General features: G+C 47.5%; 1 non-coding gene across 1 annotated transcript; it reads left to right on the plus strand.

Annotated features, from left to right (window-relative positions):
- Positions 1-9,504: 9,504 nt before the first annotated feature.
- TRNAS-AGA (transfer RNA serine (anticodon AGA)) lies at positions 9,505-9,586 on the plus strand. The gene has a single exon. It is a non-coding gene; the product is annotated as a tRNA-Ser (tRNA).
- Positions 9,587-9,593: the final 7 nt, after the last annotated feature.

Below are 9,593 nucleotides of genomic sequence, written 5' to 3' on the forward strand. Positions count from 1 at the left end.
GGGACCATTGGGGACCCACCAGGGGACAGGTTAGTATGTAAAAAAAAATATTCCAAAAAAAACGTAAAAATCCCTTATCCGGAATGCTCGTGGTCCTGAGCATTTTGGATAAGGCAGTGGTTCCCAACCCTGGTCCTCAAGTACCCCCAACGGTGCATGTTTTCCAGGTCTCCACACAGGATCACAAGTGAAATAATTAGCTCCACCTGTGGAGCTTTTAAAATGTGTCTGAATAATGAGTGCACCTGCTGGGTGACCTGGAAAACGTGCACTGTTGGGGGTACTTGAGGACCAGGGTTGGGAACCACTGGGATAAGGGATACTCAGCTTGTATCAGTCTTTTTTTCCATTTTGGTAAGACAAGCTAAGCTATGGGCTGGAAGCTACACTGTTACCAGGTGCGAGTTCTTATGGCAACTGCAATGTTCAGTGTTAGTTTAATGACTCTTCAGGGCTAACTAGGACCAAGATGAAGCATTACTTTCATTACTCCAATAAATAATGTGTGAATGTCAAAGTGAATAACATTTCTAAAATTATAAGGTCTGTCTTATCTTAATCTTAATGATCTGGAAAAAATTGGCTGGGGTATTCTGTAATGAAAAACAGAAATAGAAAGGGAGCATAAAAAAATACAGAGAAAGCTAAATATTCACGTTTCCCCCCCCCCAAGAATGTTGTCAGCTAAAATAAGGAACCAAAGGAGAACGTATTTACTATATGTTTATGGAATCTGCAGGCTTGACTCAGAGCCGGGCATTAGTGCATTTGCAGCTGTGAATTTGAGAGTGACGGCAGGGAGAGTAATAGCTGGGACAGTGACAACAGGGACACAGAGAGTGACAGCGAGGATGCGGGGACACGGGGGCAGTGACAGCAGGAATGAAGGGACAGTGATTATTAACAGCGGTCCCATGGGGAGAGGGACAGCGATAGGACAGAGAAAGTACATTGGCCATTTGTTGGCCTAAACACTTACTCCCAGGCCTTCTGATACATCGGCGGCGGGAGGAGGTAGGAGAGCCGACATCAGGCGGGGTCCGGGGATTCAGCCGCAGCATGCAGGAGCCGGGCCACCTGGTGGGGCTGTGGCAGCAGCAGGAAGGAGGAGGGACACCTCCTGGCCTACGAGCACCCTAAGCAGGAAAATGTTGAACCGCAACCCCCCCCCCCCATTGCATTGCCTTGCAATAGCGGGAAAAGGAGAAGCAGTAGGTGATGCCAGGGAATGGGTGATGGGCAGGCAGTGGGTAACAGGTAGATGCAGTGGGGAATAGGGTGACAGGAGAGAGTGAGACAGAGAGGCAGTGGGTAATATATTTCAGTGGCCCTGGGATCAGTGGGAGGAGACACCGGACCGGCGGCAGCGCAGCAGTGGAGGGGAGAGGAGGGAACCAGCAGCAGTGTCCATAGAGCTGCCTGGCCCCTCCTCACACACCCCCCGCCGACAACTCGCCCGGATGACCCGATCTCAGACCTGGCGCCCGGCAAAATAAAAAAGCCAAAAAAAAAAATGTTTGTGTCCGGGCCCCCCTGACAGACCCGGCCCATGTAAACTCTACCCGCTCCCCCCCTCCCATCTCGGAGGCCCTGTAGGCAAGTATGACCACAGCAACCCCCCCACTGATGGCGGCCCTGGTCCAGTGTTTCCCTATGCCTGCCGGAGGCTGGACCAGACCCACTGATAAGAACAGATACTACACTTCATATTAGCCAAAAGATTGAGAATTGTATATGGACCTAAATGCACTATTATAGGAAACTTTTAAAGAATATAAATATATTTCTATTTCTAATATACATAGAACATAGCATTAAGATCTTAGTTGTATTACCTTCTAAATTTTGCAATACTTGTCAGTAGAAGCCTAATGAACACTGATTTAGGGATCAATCACCAAAATGATTGCAAAAGGCTATAAAATATTGTACTGTTTCAGTAGTTTATATTGTATGTGGCATGCAATAGAAATGTGTGTGCTACCACTGCCATCTACTGGGTATTTTACTCATTGCATTGTTTTGACAATTTGGTAAAGCTGTGTACACGCCGGCAAAATTAGTGACCGTCTCTGGTCGCTGATAAAAACAGGACACTGAGCAATATGATTGCAGCCAGCGATCATATTGCTCCGTGTGTACACAGCTTTAGTTTAGTTAAGTTAGGTCGTAATGTCAATCAATATGTTTACCCCTTCAACATTCACCACTTTAGCATCCACCCCCTCTGCTCATAGTTGCCTACCCTCCTGCATTCTGCAGGAGAATCCCTGAAATAGCAGCAATCTCCCTCTCTCCCTCATTAGTCTAGCAATCTCCCTCATGTCACCTAACCCACATTACACTGTTACATTTTTTGGGGAAAAAAGGAATGAGAGACAGATACATTTACATTAAATCCTCAGCACCATTTCCCAGCACTTTACCAAGTATAGTATCTCTTACTAACTGCTCTGGGGCTCATCTACAAAGTCATTTTAAAAGATTCCTCTCAGATGTAGCGGTACACACCCACGCTTCTAGGTGCCACGTTCACAATCTCTTTTCACAATCTTTGCAAAATTCTACTACCAACTATAATCTCTCTGAAACTAGTTTTCAAAAGTAGGCAAGTATGCATCTGCTACTTTGGTGTGTTTCCAGGGACCTGTCTGTGATTTGCCAACATCACCCTGCTTAATTATCTGGACTTGCATTTTATCCCCACCTTGGGAATTATCCCTCAAGCACCATTGCACTTTACCGAGAGGATCCCCATTCCATCTTGGGCCTCACTGACTGGGACATCTCCAGAGAACCACATGAAGTTTCTTACTATTGGAGCACCATTTCCTTCATCAATTACAGGCGCATTTTAGAGAGGATCCCCAAAGCCATCAAGTCCCTCTACAGGACTGGGACACCTCCACCAGCAAATAAAGGAATATAATTGGACTCCACATCTTCTTTCCCAAAAGTGCCGGGACTTTCTGAGTGACCAGAGCAGGTTATTCATGCACAGACAGGTCTATATGCTATTATTCAATTTTTAATCATCTTCATCATATGTTTTTATTTGTTATTTTTATAAAAAAATGTGTTGTGCAATATAATTTGATTGCATCATTGAAAGAGCGCTGCACACCCCCCTCTTTTTAAGTATGCCTCTGCTACTACCTAGATCACTAAGCATAATCAGTGGTGTAGCTAGGTGCCACGGTGCCTGGAGCAAGGGCATGTTTCGCGCAACACACACACCCCCTCCCCCGTGCTCTTTTGCAGCAAAAAAGGGGGCACAGCCTAACATTATACATCACACCGTAATGCCAGTTGCACATTTTAGCAAACTTTGTAATACCCATTACACATAAAGCCACAAATGATGCCCATTACATACTATATAACAAACCATAATGCCCATTACATACTATTGCCCTTTGCCAAGCGGGACTACCAGTGGTGCACAGCTCCAGCGCTCTTTGATATCTCAGCGTCCGGAGCTCGTGCTCCGCCGGCTTCTCCCTCCCTACGCCCCTGAGCATAATGCCCCCTTTGCTCCTACACTCTCAATTACTCCTCACTCTAGAATGCTAATGTCACACTTAGGTCTCTACAACAAGTGTGTTATGTCTGTCCACTCTCTATTGTTCTTGTATGCCCCTGTCATGTTTAATGCTTAGCCAGATGCAAGGGCATAACTACCATAGGTGCAAGGGATGCAGCTGCTATGGGGCCCAGAGCTGACGTGGCCCACCTTCCTTCTGTCATTCCTAGAGAACAGAGTTTCGGGCCTACGTGAATTTTCATGTGACATCAGTCACACCCCCCCCCCAGGAGGCATTGGCCCACCCACACACCCATGGGAATGCTCAGCATTTCATGGGGACACCCATAAATACGCTGGGCATTCACATGGCCTAGCACCACCCCGGTTTCTCCCCTCTGCGGACTGCCCAGTGAATGAGCAACTCGCCGCAGCCGTTCGCATTCCGGGTTTACACATGCGTGGAAATGTGCATGCGCAAACCCCGACCATCGGGTCAGGGGCCAAATTCGGTTCACTGCGTGTGAACCAGAATCGTCCCCTTTATGTCTCTCCACTTTGTCACTCTCCAAGTCTTAGTGCATCTGCCCTATTTTTTTGTCTGTATGTTATTCGATTTGTGCTGTTTATGGCATCCTTGTATTTATTATTATGCTGAAATATACCATACTTCCCAACATATGGGATTATAAGAATGGGACACTCGCCCAAAAAGGGTGTGTGGTCTATGCAAGGGGTGTGGCCTTGTGGGATGATGCGTCCTCAGGCCATGCCGGCAGGGGGACTCTCAACTGCCCCCCCACGTGTGAACAGGTCTGTATCTGCCTCCTGCCCCGGAAAATCCCACCTTGCAAATAAGTTTGTATACACAAGTTTGTCCCTGGTGTTAGCAGCCGCTGCATAGCCTGGGACTTGGCGGCTGCTAACAAGAAAGGTGCTTCGGGCCAGCCGCTGACATCATCCGCCATCACCCAGCAGGCATAAACACGCCTGCATTTTCCCGGACATTCCCAGTATTTTTAAAGGGCATGCACACCAGTTTTGGGGCAAGCCCATGAAACGAATGGGATCCACCCACACATGCCCGCTTTCGGTCAATCAGGCTGCGATTGGTTTGTAAATTGAAATATTTGCCATAACCGAGCACAGCTAGGCCTCGCGTATGCTCAGTAGTCCAAACAACGGCCGGCGTCGGAATTCGGCCTAGCTGAACAGGTCTGAATTAGTCCCTTATGTGCTTTTTCACCTCATAAAAATTATAAAAGGTCTAAATACTGAAGGGATGATGGGGTTATGCAAGTGGGCAGGGTAGGTTAGTGGATGGTTTGGGAACACTGCATTGTCTATAATGCCTAGATAGATGGGCACTCTAATGATCCTGTATCTGTGTGGAAAGGAATGCAATCTATAACCAGCTACAAGAAAACACCCACATTTGCAGATGGCACTACTGTCATTGGCCTTATCAAGGACAGGACGAATCGGCCTACAGACAAGAAGAGGACTGATTGGCCCGGTGGTGCAGCAGCAACCATCTAGAGCTCAATACACTCAAAACCGTTGAGAAGATGGTAGTGGACTTTAGGAAGAAGGCTGTTGGTGCTCCTCCGCTAACAATTGCTGACAGTGTGGTGTCGCTAGTGGACTCCTTCAAGTTCGTAGGAACCACAATCTCCTGGGACCTTAAATAGGGGCCCAACATTGATACTATTGTTGGAAAAGCGCAGCAGAGGCTATTCTTCCTTAGGCAATTGAGGAAGTTCAACATCCCACAGACGCTTCTGCTCCTCTTCTACTCTGCAATTGTGGAGTCTGTAATGTGCTCCTCAATACTGGTCTGGTACGGCTCCGCCAGCGAGAGAGACAAATGCAGACTCCAAAAGGTAGTCAGAACTGCGGAGAAGATAATCGGGACAGACCTTCCGTCTGTGCAGGACCTATACCTGTCCAGAGAAAAAAGCAGGCAACGAAGATAGTCAAGGACCAACTACATCCTGGCCATGGCTTGTTTAACCTGCTGCCTTCAGGCAGACGCTACAGGGCTATTCCCACCAGGTCCACCAGAAGCCTAAAAAGTTTCTTTCCTCAAGTGGTTCACCTGTTGACACTTGAACTCATGAACACCTCACTGTCTAGTCGCGCCACTACCCTTTGCACATAATCTAACACGTGCCCCCTCAGAAAAACTTTCTATATGACTGTACATGTTCCACCACCTATTTATATTGTTAGTTTATTGTTTATACTGTATGCTGTTTACTTTTTACCCACCTGGCTGCTGCACAGCAATTTGAAAACAAATTCCTAGTATATGCAAGTATATCCGGCCAGTAAAGCTGATTCTGATTCAGCCATGGGTCCCCAGAGGTTTTCTCCACAGGGGTTTTCCTTTCCTTGGTGATGAAGGATGATTGTGATGTCATAAGGCTTCTGTCATTTTTAACCCTTTGAGTGCCAACATCTCTGTGAGAGATGAGCAAAATATCCGATAAAAATTCCAGCGTCGCTCACATTTGTTATATAAATATAAATAAAAAATATTGTGTAAAAAAAAAAACCTATATATTTCCTATATAAGGTAACATTACAGGTTGCTTGCCAATTTTCACATCTATTTTGTCAAATGCCCTTGGCACTCAAAGGGTTAAGAAAATATATTTTTTTACTTGAAATAAAAACTTGAATTTATTTTTGAAATATATTTGACTTGAAGTTGTCTTTATTATTTTAAGGTAGAGGCAGAAGTAAGGGCTGGTGAGGTTAACGAGGGGGAAATTTACTAAGATTGCCAATCATTGCCGATCCGCAGCATAAACGGATACGACCAGAATCGGGCTGGATCGGCCACAACATACAGCCTGAAAATTTGGCAAATTTACTAAGCTGCCGAATTCTCAGAATTCGTATTTTCCAATGGTGAAGTCATTCGTATGGCTGCCGAGGTTCTCTGCAGCCAAATACGGACCAAGGGGGAGAGCACAAAGTAGCTGTGGGAGGCGGGGACATCCCTCACTGTGCAACGCACACATCATTTTCTTTTCAATCAGTGCCGCCCTTCAAATGCTGCCGCCCATAGGTGGGTGCCTAAAACTGCCTAATAGTAGCTCCGGCCCTGGATGCAGTGGTGGGATTCAGCCGGTTCGCACCGGTTCTGCAGAACCGATACCTAATATACGAACGGTTCTGCAGAACTGGTGGCTAAGGAGCGCTGACAAGGTACTTGAACTTCTTGAAGTAGCTGTGACAGCCGGGCAGAGAGCTGCGTTCTGCCTGGCTGTATACTGAAAGCAGGTCCGCCACCGTCCGCGGCTATTTTGAATGCTACGGCAGCTGCTGGACCGCGAGCCAATAGGAGCTTGCGGTCCGGCAGCCAATAAGGAGAGAAAATGGGGGCTTCTTATTGGCTGCCGGCCGCGAGCTCCTACTGTCTCTCGGTCCAGCGGGAGAATTCAAAATAGCCGCGGACCTGCTTTCAGTTCAGTATACAGCCGGGCAGCATGCAGCTCTCTGCCCGGCTGTCACAGCTGCTTACAGCGCCTCTCCTCTTTATTAGATGAGCGCTCCATGGTGTCCCTGCAGTCTCCTATGTTTGCAGTTTCTATGGGGCCCAACAAGTTCTAGTTACGCCCCTGGCAACCAGCATGTATTCCCCCTTGGCAACGAGCATGAATCCCCCTTGGCATCCAGCATGAGGCCCCTGGCATCCAGCATGAAGCCCCTGGCATCCAGCATGAAGCCCCTGGCATCGAGCAACACCCCCCTAGCAATGAGCATGTAGGTAAGTGGCACATGTTTCAAGTATGTAACTGGCATCACGGCGTGTAGCACAATGTTTAATGGGCATTACGGTGTGTGGCCTTATGTGTAATGGGCATTACGGTGTGTGGCCTTATGTGTTATTGGCGTTATGGTGTGTGGCTTTATGTGCAATGGGCATTAGGACATAGAACCTGTTGTTAATTTATTTGAATCCCACCACTACCTGAGTGGCGTTGGGATAAACCAGAGACTGCTGTTGCTCAGATGTGAGCTAAGTTGGGGAGGTTCCATGTGCTAATATGCTATGAGCCAACAGCAGTAGAGGGGCAAGAGAGAACTATTACAAAGGAGGGGTGATCATCCTGATCACCCCCACCCCTTGAATCAACCACTAGAGGTGTGATGGGGAGAACTTTTGCGTATATGTTAAACTGCAATAATATCTCTCATGCTTGCTCTATTCTCGCTCTCCCAAACACACACTCTTTCTCTCTCCCTGACAATGTATCTCTCCCTCTCTTTCTCCGCTACATGGTCTTTCTCTTTCTTACTCTCTCTTTCTCTCTGTCACTGTTTCTCTCGCTATTCCTGACAAACTCTCTTTCTCTCCCTCCCCCTGACACCCTCTTTCTGTCTCTCCCTGACAGTCTTACTCTCTCAGACCCCGCGGTGGCGGGAAGGCGACAAGTAAGAGTGGACGACGGGGTCTGCGGGGGCTATTGTTACGCTGCCGCTACCTGCCTTATCCTGCTGTCGTGTCTGTACTCTTTGGCTGGGAGTCGGGATCGCAGATCTACTAGTCTGCGTCCCGGCGCTCCTCCTGACTACTTATTAGGGATGGCCATCGACCATCAATGATTTGAAATCATCCATGGGTCATGGCGGATGTCGAATACATTTGCCATCGATGGGGGAGAACCAGATGGTTTCCCTCCATTGATGGAACAGCAAAACAACGTTTTGCTTTTTTTTTCGCCCAAAGTCCCGGGACACAGAGCATAGCTCCGCCCCCGACACCCGTGAAGCCCCACCCCCGTGTTTTTATTGTCCCGCAGGCCAATCATATAATATAAAAATATGGTCATCCATTGCATAGTTTAGCACTATTGATCGCCAGTTGCAGAATTGCCCTCGATGGCAACCATCGATGGCAATGGCAACGATGGCCATCCCTACTCCTTATGACAAAATGTCCATCACAAAATGGCCACCTCCTTACAGCGGACAGTTTTTTAAGATGCTAGAGGAGGCAGCGGCCTCCTCTAGCATCCTTAAAAATGGTCTGCTGTAAGGCGGCAGGTAAGACAGGGTGGGGGAGGCGGGATTAAATTTATTGGGGGGGGGGGGTAAGGGGCGCAAAACTTGGGGCTACACCACCTGCCTCTGGAGGTAACACATTAGTTGTTACATAGACTTCTCTGTGCATTAAATCTCTGTAGCTATTGTTGGTGAGATGCGAAGCAGTCTATAGTACTGACAAGCATAAAGGGCAGGAAGTGTTTGCAGCTTCTAGAGCAGTGGTTCCCAACCTGGGGTACTAGTACCCCTGGGGGTACTCTGCATACCAGTTGGGGGTACTTGAAAATAATATTGGTAATGGCGGAAGATGAAAAAAAGTATTTCCATGTTGTGTCACTTACGGTTCTGTCTTCAGCATCATCAGTCTCTCCTGGTGCTTTTACCTGACCAGCAATCCACGGGAAGCTTCCCACGCTGCCCTCAGACATCACCAATTATCTGCCCTGTGCTGACACAGGTGGAGGAAGCAGCGGCATTAATCCTACTGGTGGGAACCCTGGAGACAATACACAACCAGCGGCCAGACACGGAAGGGCACAATTCCTGTCCGTTACTCCTTAATATAAGGATATGCATAAGGATACGCATACCGCTCACTTCCTCTCCACTTGTAAGTACTGTCTATATTTCAAATTGAGAGGGGGTACTCTTCAATAAAAAGCCTAATCAAGGGGTACGGGACGGAAAAAAGGTTGGGAACCACTGTTCTAGAGGATGATCATTTCCTGAGAGAGGGGAATTTTTTTTCTGTTATTGCAATATATATATAGATATGCTACAATTCTCCTGTTGCAGGGGCTGTAAGTAGTGCACTTCTGTAGTATGTGAAGATATGCTACAATTCTCCTGTTGCAGGGGCTGTAAGTAGTGCACTTCTGTAGTATGTGAAGAATTTCCTGTTTTCCCCTATTCTTTAACACTGAGTAGTCGTGGCCGAGTGGTTAAGGCGATGGACTAGAAATCCATTGGGGTCTCCCCGCGCAGGTTCGAATCCTGCCGACTACGAAAGTTA

The sequence above is a fragment of the Crinia signifera genome, chromosome 5 (genome assembly GCF_055691185.1).
Source record: "Crinia signifera chromosome 5, ASM5569118v1, whole genome shotgun sequence".
NCBI lineage: Eukaryota > Metazoa > Chordata > Amphibia > Anura > Myobatrachidae > Crinia > Crinia signifera.